The 13,388-nt window shown below is 45.1% G+C and overlaps 1 protein-coding gene across 4 annotated transcripts in view; it reads right to left on the bottom strand.

Annotated features, from left to right (window-relative positions):
• Window positions 1-13,388, bottom strand: part of SHROOM1 (shroom family member 1) — a 439,332-nt gene that overhangs the window by 95,097 nt on the left and 330,847 nt on the right. The window lies entirely within an intron of this gene.

Below are 13,388 nucleotides of genomic sequence, written 5' to 3'. Positions count from 1 at the left end.
AGCTCTGTCTCTGCGACCCCTGGTCAAGGAACGCAGAGGCCATGTGAAAACTAAAGTAAAGGTGGTTCTTGGAGCACTCTTTAATTTCAGAAATCACCCTGTTAAGTTTAGGCTTTTCCTAATGTGCTATATCTGCAAAGGTGCAGATGGAAAAAAGTGTGCGTCTATATAGGCCAGGCGGAATGGATGCCCCAGACTCAGAGCTTCTTAGTTATAGTCAATATGATTATTTTAGGTAAAGGAGAAAAGATGGGTCGGGGGAGACCCTGTTGGTTGTGGCTCTAGACTTAAGGTATCTTGACCAGTGATGGTAGTACGTAAGTAAGGCCCGAGTGAATGATGAGTCTAACTACTTTGGTAAGTATGCAGTGATGATTCACTGGCATACGGTTGCCCCAAACATATAGCACTTCTAGTGCCAATCACACAAGGAGTGTCAACAAGTGTTTCGACCAAAGGGTCTTTGTCAAGGCTGTATTGTTGTGGCGTGGCGAGTTTGCCATTTGAGTGATGTGAGAGTGGCAAGATGCTGTGAAAAACAGGGTGAATTGTGCAGTCGTACATTGCATGTGACATATATACATGAATGTAATAATTGACCAGTATAGTTTTGTGAGGTGAGAACGAAGGTGGCAGTTTGATGCAAGGAACAATTGGAACATTTATATTTTTCAGTTTACAAGTAGGTATGGTCCGTGGTGAGGACATAGGCATGGTAAGCGGACGGTGCACCAAGGAAGGGAGGGAAAGGAGAGAATTTTTTTAATGTTAGTTAATTGTAGTTGTATGGCGTTTGACGTATGGAAGGGTAGTATGCATGTTCTTACCAGTTTAGTTAATACTGGTATGCAGTCCTGAATAAGGGAGTGCTGGTTAGCAGCTGTGGAGAAGGAAGAGAAATAAGTTGCCAGGGGGTCTATGGTTGTGCAGAGCCGCTGCAGCCTGTTAAGACAATTTGTAGGATCTGGTTAGGTGGGACAAGGGTTCCCATGGTTGTGTGGTTGCATGCTATGGACGTGAAGGTCCTCCGTGCATAGAGTGGTCTCCCTCCCGATACATATCCATGGTCAGCAAAGGGCTGGGGTGTCCCCCTGATTGAGTAGGTAATATGGCATCCAAGTGTGCCTGCTCAAAGGGCTAACAATGCAGTTAGATGTGGGGGGTAGGTGATTGAGCCATGGTGCTGTCTGGCCGTGAGGTGTGCCCCGTGGGGGAGGGGCCCGTGGCTGGCTCAGGTCAGATGAGTAGGTTGGCAGGTGGGATGGGTTAATCGTGTAGTTAGATGTGTGGGGAAGATGAGGGAGCCATGGCGTTGTGTGGCCGTGAAGTGTGCCCGGTGGGGTTTGGGGAGGGGGAAGGAGCTTCACAGCATCTTGCCACTCACCACATCACATCACATCACTCAAATGGCAAACTCACCACGCTACAACAATACAGCCTTGACAAAGAGCCTTTGGTTGAAACACTTGTCGGCCACTCATGTGATTGGCATTACTAGTGCTATATGTTTGTGGCAACCTTATGCCAATAAATCTTCAATGCACTGGCATCCCAGATGTGATTGGCACAAGTGCTATATGTTTGGGACACCTGTATACCAATAAATCATCACTGCATTCTAACCAAAGTAGTGAGACTCATCATTCACTTGGGCCTCACATACTACCAGAACTGGTCAAGATACCTTAAGTCCAGTGCCATAACCAACAGGGTCTCCCCCCACCCTTCTTTTCTCCTTTACCTCACAATATGGGACTACTGCAGCATTCTCCCGGGGGTACCCAGTGAATGGCAGCAAGATACATACCAGCCATCAGAATCAGATCAACGCAGGGATCCATTATTTTTTCAGTGCTCTGACCACAACCTCATGACTATGTTAGGTTTCTGGAGGCCTATCATTTTGTGACGATTCTCTACATTTTGAAATTACTGTGGCCAACATTTTCCTGTATCCAAGTAGTATGCTTGGTATATCATATTTCTAAGTATTGCACTTAATGGCTGGCTCCTGACTTCTCCTGATTCCAAGTACTGTAAAAATAGGCGTTATTACAATGGAATGTAAAAATACCCAATTTATCAACATAAGAAGGATGGAGGGCTGATTCAGTCCTGCTGAAATATGATTTTGGAAAGTGCAGGGTGGCACATGTCAGAGCTGAGCTTTTATCTCGTGGAGATATCCGATTGTGACACAATATGCTGTTTAACTAATTGTGCAGTTAAAAAGAAACATTTATTTGGATATCTACACACCACCCCATCCTGGCCCCAGCAGTCCTTTTAAAAACTAAATATAACACTACTATTACAGGTTTACCGATGGGCCATGACATATTCCTTGTGATTCTAAGCACTGTAATATTAAGTATTATAGTAATAAGAAATGTAACTCCTGGTGCCAATGCATTACCAAATTATATAGTATGCACTTTTAAGGGGAAATAGCTGGTAAGATAGCTCAGCAGCTTAAGTGCTCACTGCTAGAATCTGTGTGTGATCTGCAGGTCACAAGTTTGAATCCTAGCAAGGTATACTCAACCTTTCAACCTTCAGAGTTCAACCACGAGTTTGAATTTCTGCTAAAGGGTATTTTATATAAAGTGCTTTGGCATAAGTGCCAAATAATGGATTGCTATATATGCCTTAATTTTAGCATCAATACATTCACGCGTAGGCTATGAATAATGTGAAAGTCTAAACCAGCACCCACCTTTCTCCTCCCTTGTGCTCTTCCTCCCTTTTCCTTTCCTCCACAGACAATGGTCTGGAGACCTCTGGCGTGGGCATAGAAAACCCACACATGTATAAGCATCAGTGCTGTGTAACCACTATGGTGATAATTGTGCACAATATAAAAGCTTACGTACATAATATAATGTATGTGCTTGCCAGGGATTGCACACTGAATGTACACTAGCTTCAAGTCGGTTTATATTGTGGGTATATGCACCATTATACAATGGGTTTGCAGTCACAATACTGGCATATATCTGGACACAGGTGGGATGACAAAGAGCCTCATTACAAATTAGGCAGTACAGTAAGAAAAAAGAAAGTGGCAGTGATTCTGCCACTTCAACTTTTATGTCGTTAAAGGAATTACCACCATTTTTACTGCACCAATGAATGCAGCAAAAAGCTGGAAGTAAATCCTCAAATTTTCTTCCAAAATCGTAATCCTGTGGTAAACTCATGGGACCTAGTGGCAGTACGGGAAATCTTTTTGACGATAATTCGGCAGATGGATCACAGCATTACACCCAAACTCATAATGAGGCAGAAAGTGTGTTACAGGGCCATGCTGCCATATTTTGTAGGTATGATCGTGTAAGTACTTTACAGTGTACTACGGGCACATATTTGGGTGCAGGAAGCATGAAAGATGATTTACATGGCCATGCTGGCATAGATTGTAGATATAAGCTAAGCACCATGAGCATGTTAGTCACAGTGAACGTGCGGGCATATATTGTGGGCGCAATCATGAAAGTGTTTTACAGCAGGCAGATATTGTGAGCGCAGCATCAAGACATTTCAAATGTTTGGGTGTACTGTTGGTGGCCTGGCATCGGTTTGCTTTTTTCATTGAGTTGCCCTACAGAACTGAGCGTAAACTTAATGACGTTTTATCCCATTTATTTCACAAATTAGAGAGTAAAATTTACCATTTCATCCCATTTTAAAAATGTCCAGGGTGAGAACCCCAAGCTTGGTCACTCATGCCAATTCAGGGGATTATTAATGCCCCACCATTGAAACTATTCCGTGAAATATCTGTAATCCAAGAGTGACAGAGCATTGAATGTGGCGGTCTGAAGCTGCCGCAGGAAACAGGTAAGAAAGCCTTAATATGTTGTCTATGTCTGCACTATGCGTGCATGCGTGTTGATTGTGTATGTATATATGCGCATGCAATTGGTAAATATGGGTGAGAGTGTGTGTGTCATGTGAATTAGAATGCAGTATATGTTAATGTTCTGGATGGGTGCACGTGTGGAGAATGCAGTGTGAATGTTCCAGGTGGGCATGTGAGAGAAGGTGTATGAGTGAGTGACTGGTGGGTGAATGGTCAAGAATGGGATTAGGTTCTGGAGGTCCCAGAGGGCACTGGAACATTGTTTGACATTTCCTTAACGTGACATGGCATCAGTGGAATAACAAAAAAAAGTGGGGGATCCCTGCGAGTCATGCTGAGGGCCGCCCACCCCAAGCTCGGCAACAAAGTACAGGCTGCGCCACACTCAGGGCATGCCTGGACCGCAATGCATGTACAATGTGCATGATGATCGTGCTGCTGTAGGGAAATACCCCGCTCTGCACTAGGTGAAAGTTGGAAGTATGTGTTTTAATCAGACCTTAAATCTTTTACCTAGCATAGAAACAAGGGGGCTGTGCCTGGCTCCTGAGTCCCGGAACACAAATGTACCAGCCAACTCTATATTATGAACAGTTATGATACTATAAGAAAACATTCATGCTGGCTCTGCTTTATCTATATGAACATTCTCTTGTTGACTTTGCCCTTAATGCCAGTAAAACTCTCCTGCCACAAGAAGAAAACATGTTACTGCTGCTGCACAAGTTGCTTGCTGAACCCCCATATCACTATGTAAGAATACTCGTGTTGACTTTGCCTTCAATGTAAGTAAAACAGGCAATGCCACAGTAAGAAAACATGTACTTGCTGACTGCACAAGTGCCCCCAAAGTTCCCATGTAAGAGCACACATCATGTTGGCCCCTTATGTGAGTAACAAATGCCATGCCATGCCAAAGAAAGAACATGTCCAGTCTGTCTACTCACATAATAAGACTGATCATGTAATAACATCTCTTGCTTGCTTAATCATGGATGGCTATCCATTAAAAAATGCCATGCCACAGTCAGACATGGCTAGACTGCCTGCACCCAAATTCCAGTCCAGCCAGGTAATAACTTACCATGCTTATCATGATGCCTATTCTGACAGGTGAAATGAGGATCATACCAAGTGTGCATTGCATGCTCAGAAGGAATGCACATTTTAATTATTATCAGACATGTTTGATAAATTGGTGGTCATTCTTATGTACCCAAAATGCACTTGGTTTTTTATGCAAAACAGCCAAAATCCTATATTCAGGGCACCCACATTAAAAGACACCTAGCTCCGCCCTTCAGTCCCAGCCACAGCACTGACAAATACCACCAGACTAGTGAGAGAACATCCTTCCACCCAAATCATGTTTTGGATTTGAACCGTTTAAACTGTATGTTCATTTAAATATTTTCAGTTGTGATTGTTACAATGACAATAAATGTACAATTGGAGGGCTTGTTTTCCGATTCCATTATGGATGCCACATGTCATCTGCATTGAGGCATCATCCAATGCTATATTCAGGGCACCCACATGATTGGACACCTAGCTCCACCCTCTGTCCCAGCCACATGTAACGCTGACAATCTGCCTCCCACATAACATTCAGTCTCTCATAATCACGCCGACAACCATACACCAAACACTTGTTCAGTCACACACGTGTATAGAGCCACCATACAGCATACACTCACTCAATCACCTACTACATTGCATCATTCACCCTTACATGCACACATTCAACATACACATGAAAACACCCTTGCTCGCATGCACGCACGCACATACATTTAAATAAAAGTATTTTTTATTCTTAACTGATGCTGGCGTGAGGGACTCCTTCCCAGGCAGGCATCCGGCTGAGCTCCATGCTGACAGGAACAAGGAAGCAAGGGCTCTCTGTTTCCTTGTTCCTGACATGCACAAAGGAGCCAGGGCACCTCCATAACAAAGAAACGTTCCGGTTGCACAGCAGAATTGGATCTTTCATTCCGCGGTGCACCGGGAACATTTCTTTCTGAAAGAAGTCATTTCTTTCAGAAGTCGAGGTGCGACTTCTGAAAGAAACTATTTCTTTCAGAAGCCTCTGGAGGATGGACGCTTCCCCAGGGCATGGCACGGTGGGGACCCCCATTACGCCAGTGCATGGCATGTTTCACCTGCATTTTTGGGCAAAGCCAACTTGATGAGTGTTATTACGTTGGTAGACTGGTATTTTGGTGCAGCCAGTTATTACTGTGGCGTGGCACGATAAGTGTTAGACTGGCCTACATTGAAGCTAGTTTGGACATGTTTTTATTGCAACCCGACATTTTTAATGGGGAAGCCGACAAGAGATTGCTTTTACATGTTGGGGTACTGGCATATATTGGCAGAGCCAGTTTCGATATATTTTCTTAAAGTATCATTAACGGCTTTATGCACAAAGCAACCAGGAGAACATTCTTATGAGGGGATACTGACATATACTGATGCAAAACAAAAGAGGTGATGGCTGGAAATTTTAGAACTAATCTTAACCTCACCTATGGAGAACCCTGCAGACTTCTTCGCCTGCCAAGCCATCACAGAGAGGGGCAAGATCATATGTAAATCAGGCTTGGTCTCACCCCAAAAGGGGCAGTTCAGGAACTGCTTGGTGACATTCTTTCTGCACGAGATCACAAGCAACCCCAGACATTTTTCAGCCTCATAGGTCATCATCAGTGAGGTGTAGTCTGTGTCTCTAGGCCCAGCAGGCCAAGGACCCACATGCAGCAAACATGGAAATGTATGGGGACAGCCAGCCTGAATTTTTTGTGTAATGTAGGGGTCTGCAACCTTTGTCTTTCCAGATGTTTTGGACTGCAACTCCCATGATCCATCACCATTGACTATGCTGGCTAGAGTTGATGGGAGTTGTAGTCCAAAACACCCAGAGAGCCAAAGGTTGCAGACCCCGTAATGCATTTGTGGGGAATGGCATGAAAATATGTTGGGAAACGCTCCTGTGCATTGTTGGCGACTTGCATCTATTGTATTTTTTCATAATGCACCATTTTAATCCATTATTCAAAAAATGTTCTTGGGGGAGAACCCTTCAACCTCCTCCAAATCCCCTTTTGTTGGTATGGGGTCCCTCGCTACGACGAGTCGCCCGCTAATGCTAGTGGCACATTATTTTTGCCCCTCCAATTAAAAAAATTCATCAGCTGCCACTGGTGGCTGGTACATTCAGGGTTTAGGCACCACCCTCTTGTTTCTATGCCATGTGAAAGATTAAAAAATATACTTGGATCTTTCAGCTGGTGCAGTGCGTGCATCCCTGCAGCAGCAGGATAGTCAAGGGCAATGCCCACACCAATGGCCAGGACTGGCGGCTCCTGCGGCGTACCCTTCTCACAAGAGAGTTACTGAACAGACACACAGGATGCATACACCACGCTCTGCAACCGGAAAATACAGAAGCGTGAATGCGTGTTAATTTGGTAAAGTGGTTTGTTGATTTACACACATCCCGCAGCAGCTTTAGCCCACAGCCTGGCCCTGTTCACAGCCTCAAGACTGAGCTCTAAACGACAGCCACTCCAATGGATGGAGGGAGTCTAAAAGAAAGTGTCTTCTCTTCCTGCTGATCGTCGGGGACATTCAGTCAATCTCTTTCAAGTGGAAGACACCAGTTGCACGCCCACCGACTAGATCAGCCACGGAAGCATAAACCTTCGACCCCCAGGCTGGCTCACTGGGACTGCTCATCCCAGTAGGTGTTGCTGGCGATATATTGCAGAGGGTTTTATTGAAACAGTGGCTTGAGCTTCCATCTCCACCCACCTACTGGGCTGACATTGCCCCTCTTTGTGCACCAGACTCGCTCGGCACAAGAGGCAATAGTGCTGGTAGGGAAGGTTACTGGAGTGGGCAGGGAGATTAAAGCAGCCCGCTCCCTTCCAAGCTTCTGTAGCCCGAGCTACTGAATGGACCGGGGAGCATTCCAAGCCCACCCTCACAATCACCCATTGTGGCACACAAAGGCTCCTTTGCTGCTGGGTCAGATGGGACAGGACAGGCTTTTATACACTACCTTTTTAAAATTCCTAACTACTAACTAGGAAATGCCGAGAATTCCCAACAGCCCTTGCCTCTTAAAAAGACAGTGGGCTAGGTTAGAGGTCGTGGCCTGTGCAGCTCATCTAAACGCAGGCCGTTCACGTGCTCTTCACTTGCCCCTTGGATAACTCTCAGATTAAAACCACTGAAAGAGAGGAAGGACTGTCCCAACTTCAAAAAAGCGGGGAGCAGGTACTTTTCTTTATGCAGTGTCGAAAAGACACCAATCATGATCATCTGTGTACATGTGTTCAGAATATTTACTAAGTGTTCCAGGATATCATTAAAAGACATCAACTCAATGAACGTTTGACACGGATTCTGTACTGTATTAATGGAATGGCGGATTTCGGATGAAAGAATTCCAAAATGGAGAAGGCCTATACAACAACATAGTAGAAAGATCGAGGGTGCTATTAACGACGTCAGATTGTGGGCCATCCGAAACATGCATAATAGGGTAGAAGTGCCTTAAGGTAAGATGTCGGCCTGAAATAAACAAAGATAAAGGATGATGTGCCGTTTTCCTCAGTGGCCTTGCATATGCATGTATGATTGAGCCATTTGCCCTGCACAGTTGGCAGAGCGTCAATCTCAACACTGGCTGGGGCCAAAAGAAGTGGTGAATGGTATACCATGGACGGAGCAGCTTCACCCAACAAGTTACACTCGAGTTTCACCACACTTGTATATCCGACACTCGTGGGGTAAAGCACCTTGAGCTTCAGTGGGTTATTTTGGATTGGGGAAAAACTTACTCCTCCACAAAACCCTGCACTTTGGTTTGTAAGGGTCAGTAGCCACACCCCCGACGCATGCAGTACAGCATGTGATGTCATGAAGTCCAGGGCTAAGAGAAAATGTATTCGGAATACACATTCTTCCTATGGTTCCGTAAGACTGTATATCAGAATAAAATAGAGGTTCCTTCACCCCTCCCTGTTCCAGACCATCACAGGTCAGGGGTGGGGTTAGTGCATCGACACTGCTGCCCCCCAACCTGACGTAGAAGCAGTGCCAAGAAAAGGTGAAGGGGGCCTCTGCTGGGGTCACCCCTTCTGGCAAGGGCTGGTTTTCAAGACCTTCCCAGGAGGGCAATTACCCAGCCATGCGTGACCTATCGTTAACTGGGACTACTCGTGCCTGTGCCCTCACCACTGGGGGAGGCAGAAGAAGGGACAAAAGGCCCCATTGCGGTGACAGTAAGTAGATGTTTATGGTGTTAAAATGTGTGGGTGCGTGGGTTTGTAGGTGCGTGTGCCAGGGCACGGGGGTATTAGCAACTGTGTGGGCAAAGAGTAGGATAGTATTGTTCTAGTGGCAATGGGGAGTGTAGTGTGGCCAGGGCAATAGACTTGGCATAGCCAGTATCTGGGGCAATGGACTTTGAATAGCACAGTTTGGGTGATTTGTGAAAGACGTGGGAAAACGAGAGCAACAAAAACATGGGTGGGTTTGAGCAATTCTGAGGAAAAGGGAACATGGGACACATTGGGGCAATGAAAAGTGACATGGACAGCTCTGCAGGAAATGGCTGTGGAATAAGGAATATCAGGGGTAATGTGAAGTCACATGGACTGTTATGAGGCAATGAACATGGCATGGGACAGTTCTGTGGGCAATGTAGCATGGTAGCTACAGGGGTAATGTGAGTGATTTAGAACACATTTGTGGGCAATGTGAAGCAAGGTAGATGCTAGCTTGATGTGAATATCTTGGGAGACAATGGACTGGCTTTATTAAGGCTGGCATAAACATTTTCCACAATGTACCCTCCAAAAATTGTGCTCGCCGTTTTAAAAGGTTTGTGGCCCAGCAAGTCACATTTTGATATAATAATGGGTTTTATTGGGGAAACCAAGACATTGCAATTTTAAACTGCCCTTACAATGTTCTGTGGGCAATGTAGACGGCAACAGTATAATGTGTTTAACTGCAGAAAGAAATCGTAGTGCTAAATTGACAACGACATTTCCTGGATGGGGCAATGGAGAAGGGTTTTTACAGGGATAATGCTGCACAGTATGTTTTAGAGTGGCATCACCTTTCTGGGGGCAGTGCAATATTGCCCAAAGAAAATGGTGGTGCCATTAGTAGATCACTGGATGCAACTTCACATATGGACGTAAGTGGCTAAGTTCCTAAATGGTGCACATCCTTGCTCTAGACTCGCACGCATATATTGAAAAGAAATGAAACACTGCTTTCTCATTCCAGACACCATTTGGATTCCCATATGCAACCCTTCCTCTCTCCTGCCCAACTGTGCTTGAACCTCTACAATGTCAGGCGCCTGCAACCTTTGGCTCTCCGGATGTTTTGGACTACAACTCCCATCAGCCCTGGCCATCATAGCCGGTGGTGAGGGATCATGGGAGTCATAGGCCAAACCATCTGGAGAGCCAAAGGTTGCAGATCCATGCTCTACATGAAACCTCTGGGTGACTTCAACAAAAATTGGATATCACTTCTCATCAATGCACGGGCGCTATCAAATTATACCTTAAACTATGCGAAACATTGCATTGGCCACCTAGCAGGCTGCCTTAATCTAATCCAGAAGTGGATGGCTTTGCCTCATCCGAAACTCAATCCTGCTAAAACTGCGTTCTTCTCCTGTTCACATCCCACCCACTGCCCCAACCAGAGCAGCGTGCCCTCATTTACCACAAAAGTGGGTTTCCCGAACACCAACAGCAACACCAAATGGAATGTTCACCTTTCCACGTATTTTCTACACTAGGATGTAATGAAGCCTAGATATTCATGTCCAGGGGGAACAGAACAGTACACCCCGCAGTTGGATCTCCCTCAGTTATCCAAGCCTGTTTTTTTCTTGACTTAATCACAACAAAAAATTCCCAATTGGCCGCCCCAAGATTTGCTTAACCTAAAGACTAACTGAACCAACCGCCTCAGCCCGGCCCCGATGACTCTACGTTGGTTTCCAGTGGAAGCCAGATGCCCGCTGAAGTTGGCTTTTTTTTTTAACATGTAAAGTGACCCCATCTGAGCAAATTAAAGTGCCTAGCAAACGATCAACCGCAATGAACAAGTACACAGTCTATGACGCTAAAGCTATAAACCATTTTTTGCAACAACAGCTTAACACCAAAGTCAATCGTTGCAGCTGGAGCCCAACACACATGGCATTTGCTCATCACGTACTGCTCCATGGACCCTCCCACGTGGTTTGCAAACACTGGAAAACTCTACTTTAAAAAAGTGCCTGTTGTAGATGAATATAAATGGACCTCCAACTAATTTAGAGTGGATCTTTAATAGCTTAACTTTTTTGGGGAAATGTTGATTTTTGCATTGTTGCTGGAATCTTGTGAAGTGCTGCAAAGGCCTGTTCCACAGCCCATACACTTCAGCAAAATAAAAAGGCAGCTACGCATTTTTTAAACGTTTTAATTTCAGAAATGTATGGACCGTGGAGCAGGCCTCTGGGGCACTAAACAAGATTCCAGCAGCAATTAAATGTTACAGATGCTAGCTATGCATATGGTATAAGTGGCGGAGGGAAGCACATAACTGCATGGTGGGGCAATAGCCTACATGGAACCAAAGGAGAACGACAGGATGAAATGGTAGAGAAAGCACCTTTGGGCATGGAGATCACATGCTTCAGGGAGCTGGCTAGTCGGCTAGTGGCCAAGCTTCATGGTGCTAGTATGGAAGAGAGTTGAACATAAAAAATAAAAAAAATGAACAAGGCAGACATAACTGAATATTTAGATCCCAAAAGAAGACTGCATGGGCATGTGGATAAGATGGGCAGATGTAAAGCATGGTTATGCAGGAGGCATGAGTTTAGGAAGGCAGGTCTTAGTGGCAAGATATGGTCGGTGGTCGCTGTCAAAAAATACATTCTTTTATAGAGCTCTACAAAAGACCAAATGATTCGGAACTAGCATATGGACAGCTCGATGTGGGGTGGATCTGTGAGGATCCTCATCGGGGAAGACTGGGATAGTTTGGAGATGCAAATACCAGTAGGGGGAGGTATAGAAAGTGGAGTAAATTCAGTGCTTGCCAAAATCATGCCAAGTAGCGGAGGAGTTACTAGGGCGTGTTTTAGGGGGCTATAGACTGGTCTTTTGATGGTAGCACCGGATAGAAGTTCAGGGGCTACAACCAAAAGGCTATCTCGCCCGACTCCTGACAGTCCAGACAATAGCCTAGCCCTGGATCTTTTCCAGACCTAGCAACACCCCTGCCAAATAGATAGTAACGGTGTTAAGGAGTCTGTAGTAAATCAGACGGTCACAATGCACAAGAGGCTGAACCTCGTTAGGCTCCATAATGGCTTTTCTGTGGCAAGCAGGAATCTCAGGCCCCCGGACTGACTCACTGCAGTTAACCTTCATGTGCAAAGTACAGGCAGAAAATAGGGCCAGAAACTGTGTGCTCCCTCAGAATCTTGTACAAGTAACCCAATGGCGAAGATTAGGGCTAATGGTAATGTGTCGAGCACACCCTCTAACCCCCAGTACGAGGGTGAGACAGGCATGCCCACCTTCTCCGCCAGCATACTGCCGTGCATTGCTCCTGTGCCCTTAGTAGAATTGAACAAGATAGACTCCATGTTCAAGGGCTGTGTGGTCCTGGAGGCAGGCGGACTATCTCCTAGCACGATTCCGAACCCTGCTTAACACCACTAAGGCTTTTGGAGAACATGGACACATTTTAAAGTAATTCAGATTAAATCAGTATAATTTGGGGTGATTACCAATGCATGGAGGTGTGGTGGGTCTACCACAAATCCTACTTCTCTGCACGACTGGCAATGTGTACTATCCATTCGAAATGTACATTATGAAAAAGTGGCATACCCAGGATAGCGAAAACAACATTGTACAGACCACGATGGAAATATTAATCTCCAAAATGTCCAGAAGTACCTCCGAGCACCTCAGCTCTTCACTATTGAATTTACGTGCCAAATATGGAACTATGGTATATATAACCACTGTGCAATGCCAAACTCATACATGCATACAAAATTCTCGGGCAGAATTGGTACTTCATCCAGATAAAGGTCTCTGTGGACAAACGTAGAGGCTCTGCCCATCTGCACAGTCCAGCCATTCACCTATACTCACGCACTGCATACAGAAATTAAAAATACATGAAAATATTATGCAGGACAGCAAACAGATATGTCTTCCCTTAGTATTTACCTGCAGTGAAGTGAAAGGCCCAAATCTAAACTGCACATGGAATGGTACAAATGTATCCTGCCATAAGTGGGGGTAGTGATCAGATAACAGCGGCCCATTAAAGAAAACCAAGGGTATGACAAATCCCTTGAAATTCACTGGAAAAAAAACCTTAGTGAAGGTGCAGTTAAATTGCGCAGATATAACGCAACAAAACACTTGAAATTCAGCTGATGGGGGAAGTCATGACCAGCTTAACTCGGTGTATTCCC

The sequence above is a fragment of the Ambystoma mexicanum genome, chromosome 3p, assembly GCF_040938575.1.
Source record: "Ambystoma mexicanum isolate Mex_15411 chromosome 3p, UKY_AmexF1_1, whole genome shotgun sequence".
Classification (NCBI taxonomy): domain Eukaryota; kingdom Metazoa; phylum Chordata; class Amphibia; order Caudata; family Ambystomatidae; genus Ambystoma; species Ambystoma mexicanum.
The sequence above is the reverse complement of the archived record's forward strand: the minus strand, read 5'-3'. Positions and strand labels throughout refer to the sequence as shown.